This window comes from Pongo abelii, chromosome 2 (assembly GCF_028885655.2).
Source record: "Pongo abelii isolate AG06213 chromosome 2, NHGRI_mPonAbe1-v2.0_pri, whole genome shotgun sequence".
In the NCBI taxonomy this organism is placed as follows: Eukaryota; Metazoa; Chordata; class Mammalia; order Primates; family Hominidae; genus Pongo; species Pongo abelii.
This window is the reverse complement of record NC_085928.1, coordinates 184,676,867-184,690,629: the sequence shown is the minus strand read 5'-3', so window position 1 is coordinate 184,690,629 and position 13,763 is coordinate 184,676,867. Positions and strand designations below refer to the sequence as shown.

The 13,763-nt window shown below is 35.5% G+C and overlaps 1 protein-coding gene across 14 annotated transcripts in view; it reads right to left on the bottom strand.

The window, feature by feature from the left end:
- The window catches only part of NAALADL2 (N-acetylated alpha-linked acidic dipeptidase like 2), a 1,370,084-nt gene that overhangs the window by 1,095,848 nt on the left and 260,473 nt on the right, over positions 1–13,763 (bottom strand). For 13 of the 14 annotated variants that reach the window (XM_063722339.1, XM_063722336.1, XM_063722335.1 and 10 more), the window contains one exon: positions 12,309–12,393. The exons of the other annotated variant lie outside the window; for it this stretch is intronic. The gene's annotated coding sequence lies outside the window, so the exon portion shown is untranslated. The remainder of the gene's footprint in view (positions 1–12,308; positions 12,394–13,763) is intronic. 14 annotated transcript variants of the gene reach the window in all.

Below are 13,763 nucleotides of genomic sequence, written 5' to 3'. Positions count from 1 at the left end.
CAGGGTGCTGATTGGTGTGTTTACAATCCCTGAGCCAGACATAAAGGTTCTCCACGTCCCCATCAGATCAGTTAGATACAGAGTATGGACGCAAAGGTTCTCCAAGGCCCCACCAGAGCAGATAGATACAGAGTGTCGACTGGTGCATTCACAAACCCTAAGCTAGACACAGGGTGCTGATTGGTGTGTTTACAAACCTTGAGCTAGATATAGAGTGCCCATTGGTGTATTTACAATCCCTGAGCTAGACATAAAGGTTCTCCAAGGCCCCACCAGAGCAGCTAGATACAGAGGGTCAATTGGTGCACTCACAAACCCTGAGCTAGACACAGGGTGCTGATTGGTGTGTTTACAAACCTTGAGCTAGATACAGAGTGCCAATTGGTGTATTTACAATCCCTGAGCTAGACATAAAGGTTCTCCACCTCCCCACCAGACTCAGGAGGCCAGCTGGCTTCACCCAGTGGATCCCGCACCTGGGCTGCAGATGGAGCTGCCTGCCAGTCCCGCGCCATGCGCTCGCAGTCCTCAGCCCTTGGGTGGTCGATGGGACTGGGCCCCGTGGAGCAGGGGGCGGCGCTCGTGGGGGAGGCTCCGGCTGCACAGGAGCCCATGGAGGCAGGGAAGGCTCAGGCATGGCGTGCTGCAGTCCCGAGGCCTACCCTACAGGAAGGCAGCTAAGGCCCAGCGAGAAATCGAGCACAGTGCCGCTGGGCTGGCACTGCTGGGGGACCCAGTACACCCTCTGCAGCCGCTGGCACGGGTGCTAAGTCCCTCATTGCCTGGGGCCGGCAGAGCCGGCCAGCTGCTCCCAGTACGGGGCCCGCCAAGCCCATGCCCACCTAGAACTCCAGCTGGCCCACAAGCACCCCACGCAGCCCCGGTTCCCGCTGGCACCTCTCCCTCCACACCTCCCTGCAAGCTGAGGGAGTGGGCTCCGGCCTTGGCCAGCCCAGAAAGGGGCTTCCACAGTGCAGCGGTGGGCTGAAGGGCTCCTCAAGTGCCGCCAAAGTGGGAACCCAGGCAGAGGAGGCGCTGAGAGCGAGGGAGGGCTGTGAGGACTGCCAACACGCTGTCACCTCTCATTTGGGAGGCCGAGGCGGGCGGACCACCTGAGGTCTGGAGTTCGAGACCAGCCTGGCCAACATGGAGAAATCCCGTCTCTACTAAAAATACAAAATTAGCCGGGTGTGGTGGTGCATGCCTGTAATCCCAGCTACTCCGGAGGCTGAGAGGAGAATGGCGTGAACCCGGGAGGCGGAGCTTGCAGTGAGCCGAGATCGCGCCACTGCACTCCAGCCTAGGCTCAGAGCAAGACTCCCATCTCAAAAAAAAAAAGAAAAGAAAAAAAAAAAAGAAGGCTCATATGACTAGTTGACTACTATCCAGATAGTCTCCCTATTTTTTAAGGTCAATTGATTTGATATCTTATTTATATCTGCAAAATCTTTTCACAGCAGTACCTAGATTCAAGTTTAACCAATTAACTAGGAGACAGTATACACCGAGAACTAAGAATCACAGAATATCTTCTTAGAATTCTGCCTACCATATAAGCCAATACATTCACTTCAATTTTTAAATCGGTGTGAATCACATTGTCTGCTATTTATAAACAAAAGCCTTAAAAATGATATACACCTTGAATGGAAGGACACACACATTGAAGTTAGTCACATTCAATTTGTGAGAACAATGATTCATTACAAAAAGGAACAAATTTCCACAATACGGCCATCCAACATCTGAGAAAGAATAGTAGCCAGTCCATCTTAACATTTCTGAATATTCACATTCTTTTTCCAAAACTGGCTACTGAAAAGTTCCAGGAGGTAAATATGGTTGCTAGTGTCTAGTAGTTTCTGCAAATAATATTAAAGCTTACCAGAATCAATAATATATCAAGATTTTTATCTATGGTATCTTATCTGTCTCCAGGCTATAAACATTTTTTTGATTCCTCTGATAAATTAGGTTTATGAAAGATGATTTGTAGAAATTAAAGCCTAGCCACTCTTCTATATGTTCTATATTATTTCCATAGATCAAGCCATATCACCTTAAGAATACAAATTTTGATAATATTAACTTTAGAAACCCAGAATCATCTTCTTGGAGTTGTTTTCCAGTGTTAGGCCTTCTTTAATTAAAGAAATTTGTCACTACAGAAAATTCATTACTATATCATTTGCCAGTTCCTATGTAAAGCTCTCTATGCGAAATTACTTTGAGAATTAAGAGCTAGCAGTGGATATATTTTTATATTATAACAATGAACATGATGAAAGACACAAAGTACCCTTTCTTACTTTGACTGCAAGGAAGTTCAGAGCCAAATTCAACTACCAACTATAATGAATATGTCTGACCTTGGGACAGCAAGTTTGTATTTTTCTTTTACCTTGTCTGTATTTCTATTCTACTAATATTCCTGGTTCTTCACACTGTGTCCAAAGTTATCTCAAATCTTGTGACAAATGAGGCTATATTTAAATAAAGGAATAAATAACTATATACATCAAGCCCCATGTGATGTTGTACCTATATCATGAATGCCTCAATTTTGTTTGGGGAATATAAAATAATTTGAATCATGTTGGGTTGAGAAGTAAAGATTAAGGACTAGGTCTTCTCCACTATAATGAGAAAAATATTCCAAAAGATGTGATTCAAAGAATGTACTTTATTTAAAAAATAAAATCATTCCTAGGCAAAACCAAAACCCACTGGAATGAAAATGTAATCATGGAAAATTCTTTTCCTCTTCAATATTTCTAAGATGCCTCCTTTAAAGTTCAAATTTTAACTCCTTTAAATTCCTAGGTCTAAACACAAGAAAATTGCATAAAATGCCATTAATTCAAGGAAACCTGAAAAGGTCATTGAAAAAAGAATTCATATGTAAGGTAAGTCAAACCCTATTTCTCTTGACCAACATAGTTATATTTTGAAGGACAAATTTACAAACAAACATAAACTATCTTTATAGCATTTGACTCATAAAATTTATAAACTTGAGTTTCACCATTTACAAAATGTAATTTTATAATTACGAGTTCACAAACATAATGGTCCCTAAAGAATTACTGAAATTTCTCAGAAGATCAGCTTTACAGATTTAAATTTATCGTAATCTACACAAAATGTTTATCTAAAAAATGGAATAAATGATGTATCACTCATTAATTCCTTAGTTCTCCAATGGATCAAGCATGCAAACTTCAAAGAAACAAACATATCGGCAAGTAATAAACTATGTATATAGCAATAACTTAAATAATATTCTGTTTGATTGAGCGGAGTTTACCAATGGAAAGTCTCATTACTTTGCTAAAATGAGCTAAATTCCCATTTTGTCTCTTCCATTTATCATACCCATAGCTTCCCACTGACAGATAAGGGGAGGTAGAGACGTAGGTAGAAAAGAGACAGGAAATAACATGAGTCAAACCATACAAACTAGTTATAATCACTGATTTATCTATATCTTTCCAAATGGCAATTGCTGGCAAATTGTCTATGGCTCCTTAGATTATGGATAATTTAAAATTATTAGAATGTTAAGCTAGAGGTTTTTTTTGTATTGATAGTAAAAGAAAGTGATGAAATGGAATGCAGCTAGCATCCCACTAAATATTAGTATGTTTATGGAACTATCCATGTTTATAAAACTATTTATGTCTATAAATACATACTTTTTCATATTCCCTTACCAGATACATGATTTGCAAATATTTTCCCTTGTTAAGTGAGCTTTTTTGTGTGTGCTTTGGACTTTCAATTTTGATGTCCTTTTTTTTAAATTTTTTTTTATTATACTTTAAGTTCTAGGGTACATGCTATTCCTCCCCCTCTCCCCACCCCACAACAGGCCCCAGTGTGTGATGTTCCCCTTCCTGTGTCCATGTGTTCTCATTGTTCAATTCCCACCTATGAGCAAGAACATGCGGTGTTTGGTTTTCTGTCCTTGTGATAGTTTGCTGAGAATGATGGTTTCCAGCTTCATCCATGTCCCTACAAAGGACATGAACTCATCATTTTTTATGGCTGCATATTATTCCATGGTGTATATGTGCCACATTTTCTTAATCCAGTCTATCTTTGTTGGACATTTGGGTTGGTTCCAAGTCTTTGCTATTGTGAATAGTGCCACAATAAACATACGTGTGCATGTTTCTTTATAGAAGCATGATTTATATTCCTTTGGGTATATACCCAGTAATGGGATTGGTGGGTCAAATGGTATTTCTAGTTCTAGATCCCTGAGGAATCGCCACACTGTCTTCCACAATGGTTGAACTAGTTTACAGTCCCACCAACAGTGTAAAAGTGTTCCTATTTCTCCACATCCTCTCCAGCACCTGTTGTTTCCTGACTTTTTAATGATTGCCATTCTAACTGGTATGAGATGATATCTCATTGTGGTTTTGATGAGCATTTATCTGATGGCCAGTGATGATGAGCATTTTTTCATGTGTCTGTTGGCTGCATAAATGTCTTCTTTTGAGAAGTGTCTGTTCATATCGTTCACCCACTTTTTGATGGGGTTGTTTTTTTCTTGTAAATTTGTTTGAGTTCTTGACAAACCTGACAAAAACAAGAAATGGTGCTGGGAAAACTGGCTCGCCATATGTAGAAAGCTGAAACTGGATCCCTTCCTTACACCTTATACAAAAATTAATTCAAGATGGATGAAAGACTTAAACGTTAGACCTAAAACCATAAAAACCCTAGAAGAAAACTTAGGCAATACCATTCAGGACATAGGCATGGGCAAGGACTTCATGTCTACAACACCAAAAGCAATGGCAACAAAAGCCAAAATTGACAAATGGGATCTAATTAAACTAAAGAGCTTCTGCACAGCAAAAGAAACTACCATCAGAGTGAACAGGCAACCTACAGAATGGGAGAAAGTTTTTGCAATCTGACAAAGGGCTAATATCCAGAATCTAAGTGAGCTTTTTTACTTTCATGATACTGTTCTTTAGAGGACAAAATTTTAATTTTGATATTGTACAATATATCTATTCTTTCATTGTTTGTGCTTTTGGTATCAAATTTAGGAAACCACTGTAGATCCCAAAATCATGAGGATTCCTACTGTTATGTTTTCCTTCAAATGTTTTACGGTTCTAGCTCTTAAATTTAGGCCTGTAATACATTTTGAGTTAATTTTTGTGTATGGTATGAGGTAGAGATCAAACTTCATTCTTCTGCACATGGATATTTAGTTGCCCCAGCACCATTTTTTGAAAAGGCTATTCTTTCCCTATTAAACATTATTTTCATTTCTGTCAAAAGACAATTGATTGTGTATGTGAGGGTTTTATAACAAAATTTTTATTGTTGTTTTACATGTATTTACATTAACTAAGCTTTTACTAATACAAATTTTTTCAGATAGCAAGCACTTCCTTTGGCTAAATTTAACTCTGTATTGAATTTATTTGTTGCTCAAGTAGGGAGAAATTATAAAAGTGGAGATGGGGATTAAACAGAAGTTGGGAAGAGGAGTATTGTAATGAAAAGAACACCAAAGTAGGGATCATGAGACCTGAATTCTAGACTTTTTGCCAATACCTATATGCATCACCCTGGGAAATTACTTAAAACTGGATCACATATCCAACTCTCATCTTATCCAACACTGAAAATGTAATAGACCCAGAACTGGAATTTTTAAAGGAATATTTCTTTCATGGGGAATGTGCCCTGGAATATATTGGAACTGTGTAATAAGTTATATGCATAGACTTAGATATGTCACAGGACAAATTATGCTCTTCAGAAGATAACTATCACGGGTTCTTGAACAGCATCCATTTTATTATAATGAGAAAAAACTGGTTCTTACTAGGGGCTACTGTCTGTATGGTATTCGTACATTCTCCCCATGTCTGCGTGGATTTTTTCTAAGTACTATGATTTCTTCCCAAATCCCAAAGATATGCATGTTAGGTTAATTGGCATGTCTAAGTTGCCCCAGTATGAGTGAGTGGGGTGTGTGTGTGAGTGTGCCCTGTGACAGAATGGCATCCTGTCCAGATCTGGTTCCTGCCTAGGACCCTGAGCTGCTGGAATAAACAACAGCCACCCATGACCCTGAACTGTAATAATTGGGTAAATAATGATTTTGCTTGTTTTTATTAATCTTTCTTAAACGTACGTATAGCTCACATTTATTTTATTGTTTAATATTAGAAGTGCTTAGAGATTTTATTTAGAAGTTTGGTGATGTTTTTGTGACCAAAAATATGCTGCAGGAACTTAAATCTTGTTTATATCAATTAGTGTATGGTTAAATTGACTTCTTTATACATCATTTCCATTAAAGTCACAGTTTTTAAGAACCTATCAATTATGTTAAGAGAAGACTTACTGTTCTATGATATGAATTGGTCTGATATTATCCAATTAATCCATGGGGTATGAATTGATAATATTTTCCCATACCTTGGGAAGTTTTTTATCTATTTTCCATCACATGGTATGTATCTGCCTGTATATATGTTTCTAAACTTGTCTCATTTATCCTCCAGCATTAGTTATTTTGGTATTATGAACAAATTTATTGTATGAATTTATAATTAATAATTCAAAATTAAATTAAATTCAGTATTAATTTAAATATCAAATTAAAATATATTAATTTAAAATATTAAATATGTTGCTTGTAATAAGCTTTCTTTCTTCGCGTGAACATTTGTCATCAATTATAATAGAAACCCCTTGTCATACTGATCTACCATAGAATACTGTCTGATTATAATCTTTTTTAAAGTCTGTATTTGAAATTGCAGAAAACAGGAAGCTATAAGCAATTATTTCTTTCTGTAGTTTGTTCTTTCAAGGTCCTACTGTTGTAGTGAGTTGATAGCACTGGAACATTTTATCATATCACCAGAAAAAAAAGAGAGAGAGAGAGGGAAGTAACAGGACAAAATAACAACAACAAAAATCCCTATATATTAGTGAGTGAGTGACCTTCATCTTAACGCTTCCGTATCTCCTAGCCTATTCTGTTAGAATAAATATTGTTAGGATCACATAGCCCATGTCTTCTGACTTTCTGAACTGATAGATAAAGTAGATTCTCCTTTTCTCCAGCAAGTCTGTAAGGTAAAGCACTTAGCATTCAGTCCAGCATAGAGCATGCACAGAATGAAAAAATTTTCCTACCCTGAGAGGCCAGAGTTTGTACTTCCCTAGCATTTCAGAATGTTGTTTTAGCTATCACAGGGTGAAGCAAAAGAAAAAGTAAAATTCTAAGAGCAAGAGTGTAAAGATATCTGTAAGTTTAAAAATAAATATTTTAGTGGGAAACTCGGTCCCCTGTCTTGGTTTCTATGCTGAGCACTGTACCTTAACGAGGTTAGGAAATCTACATGATAATCTGGTGTAGCTAAAAATCCCACTAAGCTATTAAAAAATGTTTAGATCATGCATTTACAGGTGATGATGATTTCTGAGAAGATTAAGATCCTCTGATTATATACTTCACTAATAAGTCTTTCAGAGGCATCTATGATCTGAAATAAGATGACGACCCACTTATTATCATGTCTGTGGTCAGGATAACACTATGTATCCTGAACTCTCATGATTCCCAGGAAACTAGTCAGCCCAAATGGCGCAGCATTTTCTTGCTCTTCAAAAACTTAAATATTGCTGCTCCTCACCTCACTAATCATATCTCTTCATATTATTCATGTATTAAAAAAATATTATCACTCTGGATAACATAGTGAGACCCCATCTCTACAAAAACAAAGCCAGGCATGGTAGCATGTGCCTGTCATCCTAGTTACTCAGGAGGCTGAGGTGGAAGGATCACTTGAGCCCAGCAGGCCGAAGCTACAATGAGCCAAGATCACACCACTGCACTCCACCTTGGGCAACAAAGTGAGACCCTGTCTCTAAAAATAATTAAATTACATTAAATTAAAAGATTAAAAGCCTTAAAAAATCTTATCAATTCCCCAAATCCAAAAGTCCCAGTGCCTCCAGGAAATCCTCTGTATTGATAGGGACTTATTTTTAATACTTTCTATTTTAAACTTACTTTCTGCTACAATATTTTTCAACTCTTTGTTTTCTTTCCCAACAGCAGTGTGAACTCTGAATGCTGAGGCAGAATCTTATGTAGCACAGCATCATCTCTTAATCTTTTCCCTTATAGGAAGCATCCACATAAATCAATCATAAACTACAAAATACTAGGCCAAGGGAATACATTATAATCACAGTTATGCACTGCATAACGATGTTTTGATAAACGATGGACTACATATACAAGAGTGGTCTCATAAGATCATAACACCATATTTTACTGTACATTTTCCATTGTTAGATACACAAATAATTACCATTGTGTTACAATTGTCTACTGTATTGAGTATAGTAACATGCTTACAGGCTGACAGCCTAGGAGCAAGAGCCTATATCATACCTAGCTGTGTAGTAGGCAATACCATCTAAGTTTGTGTAAGTATACTCTATGATGTTCGCATAATAACAAAATTGCCTTATGACATATTTCTTAGAATGTATCCCAATCATTAAGTGATGTGTGACCATATATTAGATTTTAATGAACATTTTTTGTACCTCCTGATTGAGAGCAGGTACAGAGTCTCACTCTTCAATGTATCCCCAGTGCTTGAAACTTTGTAATTGCCCATTTATGTCATGTTAATGGATGGATAGGTTAATAAATAAATTATGCTAAGAGAGAATGAGAAAAAGTAAAAATAAAAAAGATTATTCTTTAATTGTAATATCTGATACTAAGCCACCATTGCCTATTGATTAAAACAACATAAAAGAAATTATTTGAACAAATGTTTAACCATAGAAGATATATGGATAACAAATAAGCACATTAAAAAGATCAACATCATTAGTGAATAAAGAAATAAAAATTAAATAACAATGAGATATCACTACATACTTAGTAGATTGACAAGAATTAAAAAGTCAGCCTATACCAAGTGTCGTTGGGGTTATAGAGGAAGTGGAACTCTCATACACTGCTGATGGGAATGAAAATGGTACCACTACCTTGGAAAACAGTTTGGCAGTTTCTTAAAAAGTAATAATCCAGCCATTCTATTCCTATGTGTTTATTTAAGAGACATAAACATACATGTCTATACAAAGACTTGTACACAAATGTTAAAAGCATATTTTTTGTAATTGCAAAAATCTGAAAACAATCCAAATGTCCAACACATGAATGAATAAACAAATGGTGATATACCCTTCCAATGGAACACTACTCAACAATAAAAAAGGAACAATCTCTTGAACTTGCTACAACATGGATGGATGCTGGGCAAAAGAAGTCAGACTAAAGAGTACATACTGAGTGATTCCATTCATATAAAATTCTTATCTATAGTCACAGAACCAATCAATAGTAAAAGTTAGCAGATCAGTAGTAACCTGGGATTAGAAAGGTGAGTGAGAAAATGGATTAAAACAAGTCATGAAGAAATTTTTGCGAGTAATGAATATCTTATTACATTGTAATGATGAATTCACAAATGTACACATCAAAACTTCTCAAATTGCACAATTTAAATATGTGTAGTTTATTGTATATCAGTTTTACCTAAATAAAACTATTCAAAAAGATAGGCTAATAAATTCTTGAAATAATTTATCTGTATATATTATTTGGTGAAAATGATCTATAAAGAGATATCATTTCAGATTTTTAATTAGCTCGTAACACCCCTTCCCTTCTCTGGCATCTGCTCAACAATTTTCGTTGCTAGGTGTTAGGTTCATATGAGATATAATTTGATATAATAATTACAAGATATTTATAAATACATTTTAAACAATTTTATACTATTTTGAAATATAATTATAAAATTATTAAATATTACTTATGATTATGAATTATAATATAATATATATTACATGAATAATGTAAATATATAAAGAATCACTCATATTCTTGAAACTCTCTAAGGTCCCTTCCCTGCACTTAAAATATAATCCAAATTCTTTACTAAGGTTTTGAAATCTCCCTTCATGACTGTTTCTTTAATGTCTTAACACTCTTAACAGTGGATCACAATGCTGCAGTCAGATTGGCATTCTTTTGTTCCTCCTCCAATGCTAAGCTCCATTATCCAACAGGACCATTGCACTTGCTGAGCCTTTGTTAGAATCCCTCTCTCTGAGGTCAGCATCTCAATTTCTACCTCCTCAGGGAAGCCATCACTTATAATACAATCCAAATAGTCAGTTATACTCCTTCTAAGTCACTCTGTATCATATAAATCCGTTTTATTTCCTTCATTGCCCTTATTTCTAAATGTGTCCATTTATTTATTTGTTTGCTTACTCTATATTATCTGACTTCCATCACTGGAATGTAACTACAGTGTGGCCATGAACTTTGTGTTGTTAACCTTTTTAACCACCAAGCTTAGAACATGCCTGAAACACAGAAAGCATTCAATACATTTTTTGTTTTCCTAAAATAAATGAAAAGTCAAGTACTATAGTATATTTTGTGTGGTAAGCAAGCCTGGTTGCTAATAGGTAGGTTGTTTTCTCATGGCTGTCCCATGGAGAGCATTATACTGATTTTAAATGGTTACCTTTGGAAGAATAGTTCCATGATAATTTTTGCCATTAAAATAGATTGACTCTAAGATTACAATGAGTAGATATCAACATATTTCACATGAAATACAAAATTAGGTAAATTGAATTTTAGCCCATGTATTTTCAAAGCAGTACTATTTTTAAAACTTGAATTATTTACTAATTTATTTCCATAGTCTTACAGTTCTACGCTAAAACACACACACACACACACACACACACACAAACTGTGGCAAAAAATCTATAAACTATGCAACTTCCACTTTCAGCCATTTGGTAGATTAAATAACCCTGAGGCACTTCCTCAGTAGAACTAGATCTTGCAGCAAATATATATATATATATATATATTTTTTTTTTTTTTTTCAGAGCAATGCTTTCCTAATAATTAAGAGAAATCTTCAAATAGCCAAATAAACCAACAAGTAAGTAAACAAACACAGTAACTAGTCTGGAAAGACAAGAAGGAGAATTGAACCTGACACTTCCAGCAATGGCTATGCAAGAGAAAAAATTAAATCTGATCTTCCCAGAAACTACCTGGGACCCTAAAGGGGGAATAAGTTTCCCTAAGATCAGTAATTCCCCAAAAGTCTAAGCAGAAAAAAATATACAATCTTCTCCAAAAAAAAAAAAAAGCATCTTAAAATGAGGGCCTTAAATTTTCCACAGATTAAAATTAACCACATATGAACTCATATATAATGCTTAGAAACACCACAAAAACAAGACCTCATAAGTTAGCAGAAACAACAAAATAATTATTTACACCAGCAAGGGAATTCTATAGAATTACTGGTAGATACATAAAACTATGTTTACATAAATATAATGTCATAAATAAGAACTAGCAACATTTTGTTATCAAAAATTACCAGGAAGAATTGAATCAAATTAAATATCAAACTGAGTAATAAAATATAATTGGTCAAATTAGCAATGTATGGCTAAACACCATCTTAGAATTGTTTTTCTTTTTTTTTTTTTGAGATGGAGTTTCGCTCTTATTCCCCAGGCTGGAATGCAATGCTATGGTCTTGGCTCACTGCAACCTCCACCTCCCAGGTTCAAGTGATTCTCCTGCCTCAGCCTTCCAATAGCTGGGACTACAGGCACGTGCCACCACACCCAGCTCATTTTTGTTTTAGTAGAGACGGGGTTTCACCATATTGGCCAGGCTGGTCTCGAGCTCCTGACCTTATGATCCTCCTGCCTTGGCCTCCCAAAGTGCTGGGATTACAGGCATGAGCCACTGTGCCCGGCCCACCACCTTAAATTTAACTAAATTAAGAATAAAATAAGTGGATGATAAATTACTCATAATGTTACAAAGGAAGTAAATGTAATGCATAATTTATGGAGTACTAAATATTTGCAGGATCGAATGTAAAAGTCCATTATTCATCTACGTGGAATCACAGGAGAAGAGATTTAAGAAAAGGCAGTATTTAAATAACAATTCAGCTTTGAATTTCCAAAACTGATGAAAAGAAATGTATATATATACACACACACACATTCATATATATACAAATATATACACATATATGAAGCACAATAGATTCTAAATGAAATTTTAAAACTAAATAAGAGTCTACAGCAAAACTAGAGAATCTCAAAAACAAAGAATATTTACAAGCCATCAAAAAGAAAAGACAGATCTATTGTAGTTTGATAATTACCTTGCAGACTTCTTAATGACGACTATGAAAGCCAGAAAACAGTAGAATATTATCTTCAAAATCCTGAGAGGAAATGTCTCTCTACCTAGAATCATAGAACCGGTAAAATTATCTTTCAAGAATTAGGGTAAAATTAAAACAGCGTCAGATAAAATCTATGAGAGTTTACCACCAACATGTGATTATAAACAATGCTATTTCAGGTAAAAAATATGGAAACAGATTAACTAAATAATCCTACCCAAAACTATATTTTTCTAGTATTAAACTCAATATTAATGATTTCTTCCCAGAAAAATAACATTATATATTACACAATAATTTTTATCGGTTTTATATTTATTGGTATTATTATTTTTTTTGAGATGGAGTCTTGCTCTGTCACCAGGCTGGAGTGTAGTGGCACGATCTTGGCTCACTGCAACCTCTGCCTCCCAGGTTCAAGCGATTCTCCTGGCTCAGCCTCCCAAGTAGCAGGGACTACAGGTATGTGCCACAACACCCAGCTGATTTTTTTGTATTTTAGTAGAGACGGGGTTTCACCATGTTGGCCAGGATGGTCTCAATCTCCTGACTTCGTGATCCACCCACCTCAGCCTCCCAAAGTGCTGGGATTACAGGCATGAGCCACCACATTCAGCCATTTATTGGTATTTATTTTATGGGTATATAAGAGCTTTAAGCTTTGGAAATGTATATTTAGTTTCAAGTTTTTACATACTTATTTTTAATAAGAAAAATATAAGTGAAAACTAGAGGCCATGATACATTGTATTTAAGGGAGTCACTGAAACAATTTAAAAATGATAAACACTGAACTTGAAAATCCCTTATATCTGCCTCAGTTCTAATATTACAATTTCCTTTCTATATCAATCATATTACATGTCATTACCTTGTCAGCTTCAACATACCCTTGTATCTTGCTGTCATTAAGTCTGTTTATTGTGTGTGAAAAAAGAAGCATCCTTCAACCTTTCAGGAATCTGAACTAATGTGACTTATTGGAAGGCTTCAAATTTATCTCCATTAGGTCTTCTAAGGGATATTACACTTCTACAAGCATAACAATTTACTTTTAACAGAATTTTCCAGGCATAGGAAACGTTTAAGTGATTATGCCTTTTATGTTGTATACAAAGTTGAAAACTCCATATAAGTGCTTGTTTTTTGATCATCTAAGAAAATATCATATTTTGACTTTTCTCTCTGTCCCATTATCTTCCCAGAAGAGACAATGATTTTTCCATAGTATAAGCTCTTTAAGAATAAGTAAAATTATGGCATTGCTATCATCAAGATGCTTTATTTTCTATGTGTATTTTTTACTGCAAAGTCAGAGCCATACAAAATATTTTCCAACTTTGTTCAATTACACATTTGCCAAACTACTGGCAAATGAGAAATGCTTTTACATTTTAAAATATTTTATATTTTACAATATTTCTTTTTGTA